General features: G+C 35.0%; 1 long non-coding RNA gene across 1 annotated transcript in view; it reads left to right on the plus strand.

Annotated features, from left to right (window-relative positions):
* The first annotated feature begins 1,666 nt into the window (after window positions 1-1,666).
* LOC111091073 overlaps window positions 1,667-17,603 on the plus strand; it is a 69,686-nt gene continuing 53,749 nt past the window's right edge. Inside the window, exon 1 of the long non-coding RNA XR_005373810.1 lies at window positions 1,667-1,934. This is a non-coding gene — a long non-coding RNA (uncharacterized LOC111091073). The remainder of the gene's footprint in view (window positions 1,935-17,603) is intronic.

Consider the following 17,603-nt stretch of genomic DNA (forward strand, 5'->3'; position numbering starts at 1 on the left):
ATGTCTCCAAAAGGATGGATAGAGAAGGTTTAAAAAAAATAAGATAATAAGAATTCTATCACGTTTACATTCTAAGAATTAAGATACTTCTCCAAACAAATGCAAAGACTTTCATTAGTGTTTTTCTCTCAACAATGCTGGTTGAGAGATGACTTGAAGGCAGAGTTTAATAAGTATTCAAATATTTCTGTTTATGTCTCTCTTACAATTACAATATGTAATCTTATATTGACTTTGTGCTTTCCAATTAACAAGCTATTTTTCCTGCTTTCTTCTAATTTTTCTCCTCAGAAAATTTTTGCTTACACAGATTATGGTTTTTCCTTAGTTTATTATGTATAACTTTATGATTATGAAAATATTAATAATAGCTACCATTTACTGAGTCTTAAAAGTACTCGCCAATGTTTTGCAAAATGGTTGGTATAGATTGTCTTAGTACTTTCTCACATCATCCCTGGGAAACAGCCATAATTATTTCCACTGTGCAAATCAAGAAACAAAGCTTAGAGAGGTCAAAGTAATGTGGTCTAGATCACACAGCTAGATGTACTGTTATGCTTGTCTGAATTCTAAGACAGTGCTATTCTCCTACACTCTCCTGGCTCCCTGAAATGCTTGCTGTCTCAGTGATCCTCACAGGAGCAACAATAATGTTTAGGGTATGATCCTTGCTTATTTTGAAATGTCCCATGTCTTGCAAAGTATTAGCATCAGGACTCCTTGCCACACTTCTGACCGACGGGGGGTGGAAGTGGTGCTGGGCTTGTTATCCATCATGGTTCAGGTGGACCAACAGGACCAAAGACCTATTATTTCTGGACCTACCCATTTCCCCTACAGGCTTGTGAGCCCTTCAGAGGCAGTGACCATGTATTATGCATCTTGTACCTTTTAAATGTCTTATATACATAAAAGGGCATTTAGGGAACATTTCTTGAATAATTACTGAATAGTAATATTTAAAAATAACATCAAGCTAAGAGACTTTCTTTTTTTTTAAAGATTTTATTTATTTATTCATGAGAGACCCAGAAAGAGAGGCAGAGACACAGACAGAGGGAGAAGCAGGCTCCCTGCAAGGAGCCAGATGTAAGACTCTATCCCAGGACCCCGGGATCATGCCCTGAGTGGAAGGCAGACACTCAACCATGCCACCCAGGTGTCCCACTAAGAGACTTTCTTACGGTTATATAAGTAGTGCTAAGCTTAGGCCCTACTTAGTTGCCTTTAAAGAAAAGAATGTCGTGGAGAAAATTTTGAAGATTTACCTATATAGGGTGTTACTTTAGTATAAAAAATGAAGGTAACAGTGCTGCCATCCCAGCCATAGCATTAAGATATTAATTCTCAATCTCTCTCCCTTTCTCTCTTGTTTTGTTTTTATTTTTAGTTCTCATTTTTTGAGCACTTATAATGTGCTGGGCATTGTTTGAACTGTGAATTGTGTCAGATGCATTATCTTATTTAGCAGTCCATTTAAGGTTGTGATCCACATTTTATAGATGAGAATATTAGGATTTGAGAAGTTAATAAATTTACCCGTAGTCAAGTAACTTGTAAGTGGCCAGGATTTGAATCTAGGTCTGTGTTACATCAGAATCCACATTCTTAGGAACTGAATTGTAGTGTAAGGATTCTTTTAGAGTCCCAGAAGAACTGAGACTTCACAAAGGGGTATTCATGTGTAGGTTGGACATGTTTTACCACTGCCCTTGTTTCAGATACCACCCCCACCCCCAACTAGTTCGGTTAAAGTCTGTCTGACTTAGCTTTCCAGATCACCAGCTCCTCTCCAGGTAAAGAAACCCTGGCTCTAATCTGGAGACAGCCCTCAGAAATTCAGGGAATCATCCACATGGAGAGGGCTGGTTGCAGCCCAAGAAGAATCTCAGGGCACACACAGCTTGGTAGCCTGTCTGCCTGATGAGAAGGTATGATTTTAAAGGAAGAGTCTCCCTAGAGCCAACAAGAAGTAAAGCTCCCATACTCCTGGGTACAGGTGATATACTCTACCCATAGCAGGAGTTCAGGCAGGTGGTAAGCATTGGCACCTTCCATCTGCCTTTTGGGGGCGTGGGGCCCTGGTGGTCTCTAGGGTCTGAATTGACTCCTCTGAGGACTCTGCTTAGGTCTTATTCCCTCTTTGCTGACCTACAAGCTAATTTCTTACTTTCCCATATGCCATCCAACTGTCCCCATTATCTCAAACGTGGGGGTCTTTTTTCACTTTTATTGGCAGAGAACATTTCTCTTTCCGGTCACTTACCTTCAATCTTTTGCTTTTGCACTGCAAACTTTGTCTATCCCTTTGACTGCCTATTTTCCTTCATCATTTCTGCTGTCATCACTTCCTTGCTGCAAAGAATGCCCAAGATGCTGAGTGAAGGAAAGAACCCAGGGATAGAAGGCAATAGCCTAGAAATGAACACATGAGATACCCTACAACAATATTATCTTGACACACACTTTGATATGAGATGTGACTCATCTGGAGGATAGTAAGTTATCCATTGGCCTATGGCAGAGAGGAACTCTGCCTCTGCCAGTGTTCTGGAAGAAACAGAAAGTGTGGTCATGTGAGATCTAGTAAGCTTTACCTTGAACATCATCTAGGAGGACTTCAGGTTAGGGTTATCAGATTTAGCAAATAAAATACATCATGCTCAATTAAATTGGAATTTCAGATGAATTATAATGATTTTTAGTATATCTCATGTAGTATTTGAGACATACTCATGTTACTTATTGTTGTTTATCTAAAAGTCATGTTAATATGGCATCCTGTATTTTATCTGGAAAATCTATCCTGAGTTCATCTGGTTAAAAATGAGTTTATTGATCTAGCTTATAGGTATAACCAGTTAATACCAGTATAGCTCATGCTACTTGCAGGTAAAATATGTTTTCCCTGCTTTATTTATCTGGCTACCTTTGATGAGGACTTCTCATCATTTGGTTGGCATTAATTTGACCATAGCCTAAGCGTGTCCTGAGTCTTGAGTCTGCTTGCTTTCTGATCTAATATAATTATCAATTAAACACCATTTCTGAATTAATTACACTAGCCATCTGAGCCTTCAAATTATTCACAACCTAAGCAGGTGTTCACCTGGCTGTCTATCATACCTGTATCTCACTGGCCCTGGACCTATCTGAATGCCTGTCAACATGACTCAACTAAAGGTAGCTGTAGATGGACTGGTTCAGAAATGATGAAGGGATTGCGTCAGTTATCTAATAAAGAATCACAAAATCCCAGTGGTATGCAACCATAAAAACATTTAGCTCCTGGGTCTGTGGGGTTCATCTGATCTGGTCTGCTCCCTGGGATCTGACCTGTGCTTGCTCATGCATCTATGGCTGGCTGTGCCCCTGCAAGGTAGAGCTGGTGAGGTTGGCTGGATTTGTTTACAGGTCATCAGGCTGGGGGCTGATCTAAGATGGTCTCACTTAGGAAAACTGAAATGTCTCTTGCCTTTCCTCTTGGAGGCTGACCTGCTCTCATAATACCAGCAGAGGGCAAGAGAGAGCACATATGCCCAGAGTTTTCTAGCCTGGGCCTGTGTCACATCTATTAACATCCAGTTATGGTATCAGTCCAAGGTCAAGGAGTGGGTTAACAGGCTGCTCTTTTAGTATGAGGATCTGCAAAGTCACATTACAGAGGGAGTGGAGGGTGAGGGAAAAAAAAATGTACTATCAATTTGACAAGAAAACCATAGATAGTTCAACTTCCCAAACTCAAGTAATTTAGAATTAAAAAAAAAAAAAGATATTACCTTAGTAAAAAAGTAGCATTAAGTGTGGCCCTGAGGCAGGTGACAGGGACAGAATATGGGGTTGGAATGAAGTCAGGGTGGCCAAAGCAGATCACTGCAAGCATGAGATTAACAGGTGGATAAAATAGGAGATAAACCTGGAGAGTTAGGGCGGGCCAGAAAGTACAGGTCTTGCTGGTCTTTAAAAAAAATAATCACTTAGTGAATCCTTGTTTTATAATTATTTTACAAAATTCATAATGGTTTTGTCACTTATCATTGGGTATTACTTTCTGCAATTGTACAATGAGAGATTGCATTAACTGAAAACTTAATAGCTTTGGGACTAATCTAGCTAGCAAATGTGGATTTATTTGGGCCAGAAGAGTGTTAATTAATTTTTTTAATGCTTTATGAGAGTGCTGTTCTTCAAGTTTCCACAGAGTTGTTATTCTAATCTTTTAACTTGCTGCTTCACACATTTATATTTTCTACCTAGCTCTCAAGGCATTTAAGCTTGAAATTCCTTAGTAAGGTAATTTTAGTTCTCTCTCAATTCTATATTTCTCATATCAGGGAAGGACGGGTATAAATCTAGGGTGGCACCGATTTGAGAGAGAAAACAATTAGGTGAAAAAAATTTACATAATCCCTCTGGAAATATCAGTGGATCAAAACAACCTCAGGTTGGCAATGAAACAACCCAAACAAGTTGCTTAATTAAAAGAGCCAACATTTTGGGGGCCAAGATGACAAAGGATCCTTGTCTATTTGTCCCAAGAGAAAGATACTAATAAATGAGAATACAAATGAATAAGCTGTGTAGAAATTATAACTAACTGAAAGCACTATAGGACTAGGATCAGGGAATATTCTTTACCTGAGTATCTTTCTTTTATTTAAATTGAACTCTGAATTTCTTAAAAGTTCTCTACTGTAATTACTTTGAAGTAAATGCCATGATATCTTTGAAAAAAGAACTGTATGCGGAGATGAAGCAAAGGATCCTTGCCATCTCAAATTATACTTTCCATAAGTGAGAACATATGTTTTAGATGTAACAGATTTCAGAGAATTATCTTAGGCATGGTACGCTAGAGGCACACGGATTGAAATTCATAAAAGATGCAAACTTGCATGTCTATATGTTGTCTGCTAGACAAGGGAATTTCTTGCCAACCTTTGGCTTTAGAGTCTCCTACAATGGTGCATCCACATCTGTTGTATGAACCAATGGAAAAATCAGGAAGATGTTTCAATCCAGAAGATTTTCACTTGTAGGGCAGTCAGAATAATATTATTTAAGGTGTAGGTTATAAAATATGTTTATTCTTGCTGTTTTAGAAAGATATTAGGTCCATTGACTTTTTACTGGCCAGTTGGGAAGCACCTGAGACAGTTTGAGGTGAAGAACACTGCAAGCATCACTTACTGAGAATCAGGAAGAAGTAGAGAAAGCTGATCCTTTCTTCACACACAAAAGATAATTGCAGTCATTGAGAAATAGATTTTTAAGTTTTGAGTTCAGCTGATAATTCCAAATTGGGAACTAGGGGAAGTCAGCAGATTCTATAAAGGATCTGTCAAAGGTTAGACCTTTCAAAGATAGGACCAGAACACCAGGCAGGGGCAAGTGGGACAAATTCACCTACCAACTTACTAAATGTTAGGGAAATACTTAATGGATGAAGTGTGCCCATCCAGGAAATCTACTCTTTATTTATTTATTTTTTAATTCGCTTTCATTCACTTATTCATTCATTTTAACATTGCCAAAGTAACTTTTAGCTTAATATCTATGTGATTGCCGCATAATAGAAAAACAGTAATTATTTTGAGTGAAAGAGTAAAAAGAATAATAAAAAATAAAAAATAATAATGATTGTAGGAAATACAGAGAAGCAAAAGAGGAAGGCAAAGGCAACCCATCACCATTAATATTTTGTTTTGGAGTTATACTATACATAATATTTGCTAATCTTTTTTCCCCAGGTATCAGTTTCCATGATACTAAACGTGCTTGCAAAAAACTAATTTTTAGCCCCTGAATAGTGCATTCATATTGTTTCTAGAAAGCAATTTATAGATTGCCTACAAAAATCTCTAGGCTATTAATCTCTTTATTTTATAGTCCCCATATTTTAATTTATTTACATGATTTCAAAATTCTAACAATATTTGGATTATGCAAAGTATTAATGCTCATTGAAAAAATTTCAGATGTACATAAAAATATAGTCTTTTCTCAATTATAAGATAATAATTGAAATTTACAGCAATATCTAATAACATTTTTTAGGAAAAGATATTTTCTTACATGTGTTTGTCAATTGTAAAACACAATATGATTTTAGAGTGAGCGGAAACATATATCTCAGATTTGAGGACTTACAGTATTAATAACAACCACCTTGAGTATGTGTGAAGGATAACAAATGTACCCAATGGTGCCAACAACCACCAGAGGCTTATGAAGGAGGTATGATGCTGGTATTATTATTTTAAAGAGAAGGGAATTTCATACTTAGAGATGTTAAAAACTTTTCAAGATTACACAAAAAGAGGTAAAATCTAAACCCAGACCCATCTGAAATGAGAAAGCATTTTATTTAATTTAATTATGTATATATAACATATAGATAAATAAAATATCATATATAGAATACTTTAAAACAAATATGCTATATTATAAATAATATATGTAAGAAACATGTTATATATAGCAGATATTATATATACATTAGATAAGTATGTTATTTTATAATAGTAATAAAATATTTTTAAAATATCTATTATATAAACATATAGAACAAACAATATGCATGCAATAAAAATATATAAAGTTTGCCATTTTAGTAATTTTTGTGTATAATTTAGTGATGTTAGTTACATTCGCAGCATTGTGCTAGCACCATTATGTATTTCTGAAAGTTTTTCATCACCTCAAACAGAAATTTCATCACCATTAAGCAACAACTGCTCATTTCTTTTTCCTCTCAGGCCTTGGTAATCACTATTTTCTGTTTCTATGAATTTGCTTATTGTAGATATGTAATATAAGTGGAATCATCTAATATTTGTTCTTTTGTGCCTGGCTTATTTCACTTGACATAATGTTTTAAATATTCATCTACATTGTAGCATTTAACAGAACTTCATTCCTTTCTATTGCTAAATGATATTCCATTTTATGTATACATTATGTTTTATTTATCCACTCATCTTTTGACAGATACATGGGTTGTTTCCATATTCTGGTTTTTGTGGATAATGTTGGTGTAAGTATCCCTATAATATATCAGGAGTGGAATTGCTGGGTTAAATGGTAACTCTGTGTTTAATTTCTTGAGGAAACACTAATGTTTCCTCAGTGGTTATATCATTTTATTTTCCTAACAGAAATGCAGAGGGCTTCAATTTACGTTTTTGCCAACACTTGTTATTTTTTATTTTTTGATCCTAGCCATCTTAGTAGGTGTGAAATGGTATCTCATTGTACTTTGATTTATGTTTTCTTAATGACTCTTTATATTGAACATCTTTTGATGTGCTTAGTGGCCATTTGCATATTCTTTGGAGAACTGTTTATTTGGAGAAATGTCCTTTGTCCATTATTTTTAAAGTTATTTTTATTTTTGTTGAATTGCAGGAGTTCTTTATATATTTTGACTAATAAACTCTTATTAGTTATATGATTTGCAAATATCTTCTCCTGTTCTGTGGATCATCATTTTACTATCTTAATAATATCCTTTGATGCACAAAAGTTTTACATTTTGATGGGGTTCAAATTATGTATTTTTTTTCTTTTGTTACTAATGCTTTTAGTGTCATATCTAAGAATCCATTGCCAAATCTGAGGTTAGGAAGATTTACTTTTATGTTTTCTTCAGGTTTATGGTTTTTACTTTTTTTTTTTTTTTTTTTTAATAGGCCTTTGATCAATTCTGAGTTAATTTTTGTATATGGTATGAGGTAGGGGTCCAACTCCATGTTTTTTGCATGTGGAAATCCAGTTGCCCCAGCACCACTTGTAAATAGAGACTGTTCAAGTGAATTGACATGACACTTCTGTTGAAAAATTAGGTGGTTATAGGTGTATTGTTATTTATGGCCTCTCAATTTAAATCCATTGGTCTATATGTTCATTCTTATGCCAGAATGATACTCTTTTGATTACTGTAGATTTGTAGAAAGTTTTGAAATAAGGACCAGTGAGTCCTTCACTTTTATTTTCAAGATTGTTACAGTACTCAAGGGTCCTTGTAATTTCATGTGAATTTGAAGTTTGACTTTTCCATTTCTGCAAAAGGGCTATTGGGATTTTGGTAGAAATTGCATTGAATATATAGGTTACTTTGGGTAGTTTTGACATCCTAACAATATTGAGTTGTTCAATCCATGAACATGAAATCTCTTTCCATTTATTCAGTCCTTCTTTAATTTCTTTCAGTAATATTTTGTAGTTTTCAGTGGTACAAGTCTCACCTTCTTGATTAAATTGTTCCTAGGTATTTTACGATTTTTGATGGCCTTGTGTATGGGATTTCTTTCTTAATTTCCTTTTTGAGTTGCTTATTGCTGGTGTACAGAAACTTAACTGATATCAGTGTATTGATATTGTACCATATAGCTTTGTTGAATTCACTTTTAGTTTTAGTATTCTTCTTATATTCTTCTTTCTTTACTTTTTTTAAAAGATTTTATTTATTTATTTATTTATTTATTTATTTATTTGAGAGAGAGACAGAGCATGAGTGGGGGAGGGGCAAAAGGAGAGAGAGGCAGACACCCCACTTGTAGGGAGCCAGACTTAGGAGATCCCAGGACCCATGAGATCATGACCTGAGGCAAAGGCAGATATTAACTGACTGAACCAACCAGGTGCCCTTTCTTCTGTATTTTCTAAAGTAGAATTTAGTCATTTGTGAATAAAAATAATTTACTATTTCTTTTTTAATTTGGATGCTTTTGTATTTTTAGTGAATTTATTATTATTTTTAATAAAATAAAATTCAACTCTAATCTTATCACTCAGTGGAGATAATTGCTGACAACTTGACAGATATATTTCTAGATGCTTTTTCTCACCATTCATCCATCTTATCATTCATATTCTTATCCATATTTCTTTTTAATTATATATAATATGCATATATTTTATATTATATGAATATCATATATATTATAGTAATGTATATTTAATATTACATATTTTTCCTTAGGAAAATATCCATTTTATTTCTGGTTGCAATTGCTTATTTAGACCTAACAGAACTTTATGAAAATCTTCAATAAGTCAGCTCTTCAGTTTGAATTTTTCCTAATGCATTATATTTATTATTTTATTCTTCCCACTTACCTCTAATTATTTTTCTAGATTTGTGATTTAAACTTTTACATTTATTCATTCCTTATTTAAAAATAATTTCAGATTTTTACTTGTCTGATTATAATTTTAATGATTTTCCATATGTAGTTTTCTCATTGTAGGTACATTTCCTTTACCTGTAATTGCGGTTGTACATTTTACTTTGGCTTATGAATTATTCAGGCTGTTTAATTACTGTTGGTGAACTTTTTACTTATAAGTGGAGATGGAAGATCTGGTCTATAGTTTATGATAATTGGTAGATTTGTCTCCACTCTCTGTAATTTAGTTAAATGCTATGTTTGAAGATGTTTCTTGTGCAATCAACCATTCTAAAGCCTTTCTAGTGTACTTCTGATCCACTGAGGTGGCATTACCTTCCTACCCCCAATTTATGCTGGAAATTTACTATTTTCATTAGATTCTAAGTTTGTTTTTTTTTTTGTTTTTCTTTCCCACATTGACCCCCCCCTTAAAATAGAGATTTTGACTCTTTTACTCACTGGACTGCTACCACCAATCTGGTTTCCTTTTCTGCTTCATAATATTTTTGAGAGGACTTTCCAGGAATATAGCTAATAATTGCTAGAAGTGGGAGAGAGGGCAAAAGACCACACGCTAACAGTTCCAAATAGTATCAATCAAGAGTTGTAGAGATGACTACAATTTTTCTCACTAGCATATCCCATGGTCTTAGAATTTGGGGAACATATGGTAATGGAAGAAGACAACAACCCTCCTTTTGTCAGGCATTCTTCATCTTGTGAGTGGAAACCAAGATATGCCGTGGCCTGAAGATTGTGATGGCTCCTTATATTTCTGTCATATAATCTACTGTTACTGTTATGAATCTTTTGTGGAATTGTCCAACAGTCCTATATTTAGATTTAGAAAATTTCCTTCATTGTGAATGTTTTTGAAGGTATTTAGTAGGCATTTTTGAGAGATTATAAAAAAAAGAACTATTGGCCAGATGATATTTTTGAACTTAAAGATGTTACATGGAGCTTCTTAAGTGTACATCTCAGAGTCTGAGAGTAAATGCAGTGTGCTCATAGATACTTAGAGGTAGATATACTTAGAAAAATCCAAATGATATAAAACAATTGAAGCAGGTTAGCAATGCTCTCAACACTCAGTGCCAATGACAGGTTTCATTAAAATAACTTGTGTCACTTAAGAAAAACTGGTTAGAAAAGAATATGACTAATGTGTAACTAAAGGTAGAATAATAAAATATATAAGAGCTTATTAGAGATAAGAGACATATGTATAAACTTTAACCAAGTTAAATATTAGAAGTCCCATTTCTAGAAAATAGGAAAAGTAGATATTGATTTGCTTTAGTAAGCATTAACTAAACATTTTTGTTAGAGCCTTTAAGAAAATTAACACACACATTATTAATCTTCAGATATGATGTATTTTCAGAAAGTTGCCCTATTCATAAATTTTCAAGAAAAGATCTGTGGCAGATTGTATTATTAAAGAATGGGAACACTATTTTATTCCATCCCCTGTACACCACTTAAAACAAAATCTTGATACTTTTCCTATAGGAAGATTGGGAAATATTGTTTTTTTTTATTCCCCTTAAAATAGGACAGACTTGTAACAATAGCAATAGTGATGTTATATGACATCTAGAGCTAGGTTATGAGAGACAGTATAGTTCCTACCTGGTTCTCTTGAGTTGCTTACTTTAGAAACTCAGCCACCATGCTGTAAGAAAGCCAGTCAGCCATATGGAGAGGACACATGGATGTGTTCTAGCCAACAGTTCCAGCTGTATCAGTCAGTATCAACCACCAGACATGCTGTGGAAGAGTCTTTGAGTTTCCCCAGATGATGCCATGGGAAGCAGGGACAAGCTGCATCCCCTGAGCTCTGCCCATATTATCTCAGGTTACAGATCAACATAAATGATTATCGTTGGATTTTGTTGCTAAGTTTTGGAGACAGGGGTTGTTATACAGCTATTGTTGCATAAAGGGGATAAGATCTATTATATAATCAATGGTATAACCTTGCCATGTCATTATGGATATTTCCAATTTGCATGTCAAGTCTAGAATATATATTTTAAAAATATCTAAAATATCTGACCCAGCCTTCTTAAATATTGAGAGACTGTTGTATTAGTCAGCTGCTATGGACCAAAATATACACTGAGGAACTTAGATAGAAACTTTAGAACTTAGGTAGAAATGGAACATAATAAAACCACTTCTGAGAGAGTATTAAAGAGCAAAATGGTGAGGTCTCTGGTTCTGCTAATGTTATACTACAGTAATTTGTTGAGTTGCATAAAACAACTACAAAAACACCTTTTTTAAGGATAAAACATTAAAATCCTTCCCCTGAGTTTGGAAATGAAGCAGCGATGCCATAATTACTTCTATCTAACTTATACTATAGTCCTGATGTAATAAAATGAAAAAATAGGTGTAATTGTGAGAATTAGAAAGTAGAAGTGAAGCTTTATTCACTGAAGATATGATGTATATGTATAGAAAATCCAAAATATTTTATAGAAGAATATAATTAAATTAAAATTTTAACAGCATATAAGGATCCAGTTTACAATATAGTATATCCATGACATCAAGCACTTTTGCTTTGCTTTGCTTTCCTTATAAATACTGTGAGGAAACTAAGTAGTTTAGAAGCATACATTGGACTTGTTTGGGACCTTCATGCCTTTACTAAGTTATGTCCATTTGTGGAAATTTTCCTTTTAAGAATTGATAGAAGGATGGATGTAAGTGAATCTGGGGTTATATCCCTCAGCAAAGCATTCAAGGGTGACTTTTATTTATTTACTTTTTTGGATAATTCATTCTAAAGTAACATTTGTTTTCCCAGAGATAGTGAAGATATGGGGGGGTAGGGAAGAAAAGCACAAATGAGTAGACTGACTCCCTTATGTTCAGCATTGTGGTAAGTTCTGACTATAATGACATTCACTGGATGTTGTGGTTGAATTGTGTCCCACTAAAATTCCTACTTTGGAGTCCTAACCCCTCAGTGCTTCATAATGTGAGGGATCAATTTTGTCCTATTTCTGCCAGACTTCTCTCCAGCATTAGACTCCCCTCTTTAGTCCAATCCTCTTTTATTTTTATGACTTGGGATTGTTTGAGGTTTTCAGAATGGAAGACTTCCATTTATTATCATTAAAAAGAGTTGTTGTGGATGTAATTAATTAAGATGATGTCATATTGGAATAGTGTGAGTCTCTAATTTAATGTGATTGATGTCCTTATAAAAAATACACTATAAAAAGAAGGCATGCTCATAGGGAGAAGACCTTGTGAAGATTAGTTATGCTACCATAAATCAAGGACCTACCCAAAGTCAGGAGAGAGACCGGGAACAGATCCTTTCCTAGAACTGTCAGATGGAGTATGGCCTTCCTGAAACCTTGGTTTCCAACTTCTAGCCTCTGGAACTGTGAGACAATATATTTATGTTGTTTAAGCCACTGAGTTTGTGATACTTTATTATGGCAGCCACAGCACAATAACATCGTGGACTTGTGAGTCTGTCAATATTACAATGACCTGAGATATATGACCTATCTATTATTTATATGGGAGAATTATCCTTCTGAGCATTTAGCAATAAGGCATGTACTTTGATTTGTTTTCTGGGAAATAGGAACTGGTGTGCACTATGGTACCTGTGAATTTATTCATTCAATGATTATTTGTTTGTGTACTAAGTGCAGGTCTACAAGATTAAAAAGATAATCTAAACAAATGTGGCAACTGCCTTCAAGAAGTTTTCTGTTTAGTGGAGGCTATAGATATTAAAGACATTGTCAAGAACACATATATACAACATATGTATGTAAATTTACTGTCCCTATTATCACTAACTGGGATAAATATTGTGAAGTAAGGGCTCAGAATACTCTGATAGAGATAATAGAAATATCTAACCTAGCCTTGGATGATACACTTCCTCAAATGTCTGGGCCCGTGATATTTAACTTGAGATCTGAGTGATTTAATGAGTTTACCATAAGGTTGAAGATCATTCTAAGCAAAAGAAACTGCATGCGCAAAGGCACTAAGGAATTAAGAATTAAGAATAAGCATGGCATGCTTATTCAGGAGCCAATAAAGAGGTATAAGTAGCATTCAGGGCATTCTGGGCCATGCTAAGTACATTGGTCATTGTCCTTAGGCCATTGTAGTTTTTAAAACAGAGCAAATCATTACTACATTTATGTTATAACTTTAGAGTTTTAACTTTAATATTTATGTGCATTTTAATACATATATATTTTAAATGACTTACTCATTACCAATTATTTCACCTCTAACATCTTTAAATTAGAACAATTGCCTAGAAAGATTTATCGTATTTATCACTGGTCTTTTTCCATGCTTTGTTTAACATCAGATCTCACTTGTGCTTCATGCTTGAGGATTGGAGATCTACATTCCAGTCTAAACCACTTTCCCCCTTTTCCCTTGTCTGGATCACCACTTGGATGAATGGGTGGGGGGGAAGGGGGCCCTACATGAGAGTTTTCTAAGTACCACAAAGCCATATATACAAAGTAAAAACATAAAAAATAATATAAGAAACCTATTTTATCCTTTTATACTGTCTTCAGTCATCTTTTCTGTAAGGTTATATAATGTACCACCCTTTTGGCTAAGACTTGGTCTGTGGAAGTTCCTGTTACTATATTAAAATGTTGATATTCTACATGGAAAATGCCATTTATTATTGAAGATCATGCTATTGATTCTTTACAGAACAAAATATGGGATAGATAACTTATCATGGGCATCACCTATTGTAAAAACATCTGGACTAGAACAGACTTTCCCAGGAAAAATGTTAACATTTACCATATTCTATCAGAATTCTTCAAGGATAAGGAAGCTCAAAAAGAGAAGAATTAAACGAAGAATTAACGTGCACCCAAATTTACTAAAAAAAAATAAGTTTTATCCCTGGAGTTATCAAATGCTTGCCTTGACAGTTTTTAAATGTTAGGAATCATTGGACAGGCTGGGAACTCGGTCTCATTGACCCTGTGATGACTTTGAAAGTCCTGGAAGTAGCAGTGTGTCCGTTGGAGAACCTGGAGATTCAGTTTCATGAGCTGGAGGATGCAGCACCAGAAAGGGGTAGAGGTAACTGCTCAGATGTTCTTCCGACCCAATGCTACACATGGCTCTGCTTCAAAGTGCTTGCTAACCGTCAGCCAACTGTGCTTTGGGAAGATGAATGACTTTGTTATACTTAAGTAAAAATAACTGGGAAGAAACATTGTTAAAAACAAATAAGAAATCATCCAACAAAAATCCAGCCTTAGAATACATGCCAGAGCCATAAAGAAATGCTTAGGGGATTATCCCCCACAGTGCTGTTTCTCTCCAATAAAGCAGGTAATTGAGAGCTAACCATATTGATTTTGGATTCAGCTCTAGTCAGCCACACTAATTAATGAACTTGATTTGATATTTCATACTTGGACTTAGGGGCTTATCAACACATTATGCAGATTTATGGAAAATTGGACACAAATGGATACTTGGAACAAATAGCCCTGATGATTTTTAAAATCGGTCTGTAATATTTTACCACTATTTTGGATTGATGATTTTTTTCCTTGCATATCAGAGCTTTTCTAGGTACCCTTTGGCTTCATCCTCTCTGGGTTATTTGAAGAGTTCTTCATTCTCTCTCATTTGTGGGGATTGGATCAACTTTGTCCTATTTCTGCCAGACTTCTCTCCAGCATTAGACTCCCCTCTTTAGCCCAATGCTCTTTTATCTTTATGACTTGGGATTGTTTGAGGTTTTGAGAATGGAAGACATCCATTTAAAAAAAAAAAAAGTAGAGTTTGTTAATGATCAGGAAACAAAAATAAATAAATAAAGTCCTCTTTCCAGTGGCATATGGCAAGTCTGCACTTGACACCAGATTTTTAAAAAGAGGTAAATGTTAAGTATCTCAGATTTGGTTATTTTTGACAAAATCTCTTTTACAATTTTAATAGGTAGTGAGCTTTAAGAATGTCTTAAGAATGTCTACAAAATATGATAAGTTGAGGGCATGGGGACAAAAGGGAAAGCAACTAAACTGCGAGTGAAGGAGCTGATTTCTGTTTGTAGGTCAAACATGTGTTCTTGCTTAGAGGGACAGGAGTAATTGTCAGGCCAGTTGAGGGTGAAGGAGGCTGGAGACACTGGCTGGCTTTGACATAAAATTATACTGTCTATCTTTAACTTGTCTGTCACATGTATCAGTCTTTCTTTATTCTTTTCCTCCTGGGCATCCTGAACTTCAGTTGGCCTGATAAGTCTTCTGGCTCTCATCAGTCTGATAACCCCAATTTCAGGATGAGTGATAGGTCTTCTATTAAAGACAAGTGGACATTCAGATTGACCCAATGGGGGCACCTTGCTCAGGGTTTTGAAATTCATTCTTTTGATTATTCGTTTCAGTAAGCCAAGAAGGCAGGGTTAGAAAGAAGGTACAAATGAGAAATCTTTCTTTTTCTTTTTTTTTCTACCTCAGTTGTCAGTCAATGGGACACTTTTAGCTTTCAATTCTACTTTCATTTCTTTCCATTATCCATCTTTTCTATGCCATTTTTCTTCCTCCATTTTTTCCCTCCCCCTCACTTTTTATTAAATCTAGATCTATTTATACTCAACGGTATACAAGATAGAGGCAATTGCAAAAAGATAGGAGGAGATTGGTCTAACAAGTTCACAAGCTTTCTTGATGGATTTCATTTTCCTATAAGAACCCAGTAGCAGCTGAGCTGATTGTGTTTAACTGCAGGCTTAGGTAGCAGAACTCAAGTCACTGCTAAACCACAGCCTTCAAGGAAGGAGCTGGGAGTAAACCCCTTGATCTCTCTCTCATCACACCTTCCAGTCTCTTCTGGGGCCTTCCTTTGGCTAAATTCAAACAGAAACCAGAAGGTATGAGAGCCTGGTTTATATTGTCTACTGAGGTCAGACTTTTCTGCCTCAGAGCAGGATGAAGAAAAGTAGAAAATAAACAGAGGAAACAAGATAAAATATGCACAATAGGGCATGAGAAGAGGAAAAGGCAATTACGGGAATTTCCATTTTAGTTAGACCTAGATAACCTCATGCGGGCACATCTATTATTGTTTCCTTTCTTTGGGACCCCTCTAAAATAATGGTTTATTAGCTTTATGGCTATGAATGACTTTTTTAGTTAAGCATGGGTTTGTGCCTAACATTATTCTCTTTCTCCCTAATTTCTGTATATATTCTTCTTTTTCTTCTCCATTTGTTTCTTTTACACCTTATTCGGACTCAGTGCATGTCCAGTCTCTTCTACTGCTGAGCTTCATTTTCGCCTGCTTCCTATAGTATTTAATTCCTTTACTATTCATTTGACACATTACTGTATTTTTCTGGGACTTTAAAAAATAGTGTATATGTCCTTTTTGTCTGGCTATTTCTTTGTGTCTCTTGTGCCCTTAAAAGTTAATGCTTTTAAAAAATGCAGACTAGTATGTTTGATGATATTCTGTTAACATGGGAAACATAAACCACGAAAAACTGACAGCAACTGCATACTCAAAAATAAGGCTTAAAAAATTCCTAGAAACTAAAACAATGCTCCCAGTCTTCTATATTCTTGCTACCAGGTTATTTATTGCTAGAACTTTTGAATCCTACTTGGTGCCGCCAGGCAGACTCTTGATCCTGCTCCCTTGTAGCTATGTGACCCAGTCAACCGATTCTCAGCTTCTTCAATTAAAATTGGAATAATGATACCAACCTTATAAAACTTTTTATTTCAAGAATTGAATGTGATATGCTAAGAAAAGCATACTCACCCACGTTTGCTGTCACACACACTCAAAAATTTTCTCAAAAGTTTAAATGAAAGCAAGGGTCCAACCTTGTTATTTGTAAAAATCATAGACAAAATGAAATTCAAATCGTATTCCAGAAACCATATAGAATAATGGAGGTCTTTAAATTTCCTTGAATGGACCAGTCTCAATTTATATTTTTCTATTTTCATTTTTATAGTGTATTGTGCTGAAAGCCACAGATTTTTACAATAAAGACAACACTGAACATCTCTCTCTCTCGATCTCTCTCTCTCCCTTTTATCCACGTGTTCCTTGGTTTTCTCATCAACCTGTTAGGTCTCTTTGCTTACTTCCTCCCTCACATCTCTCTCCCCTCTCTTGGGCCTCATAACTCTTTCTCTTGCATGGAAGTTAGATTGTTCCACGTGAATTTCACTCCTATGAAAGGGGCCAAAGGTGTAATTCAGTTAAGGAGAATGTTAGTGAAACCATTATTTCCAGTATCAAAGAGCACCTGAGTCCACAGAGCTCCCTTGCTGTCTATTCAGCCTAGAAATCTCAGTACTGCATTTATTAAAGTGCATTTAGTATAAGCGAAGTATCACAACATATCTTCTTTAAAAATAAAAACCAGGT

The sequence above is a fragment of the Canis lupus genome, chromosome 19, assembly GCF_011100685.1.
Source record: "Canis lupus familiaris isolate Mischka breed German Shepherd chromosome 19, alternate assembly UU_Cfam_GSD_1.0, whole genome shotgun sequence".
In the NCBI taxonomy this organism is placed as follows: Eukaryota; Metazoa; Chordata; class Mammalia; order Carnivora; family Canidae; genus Canis; species Canis lupus.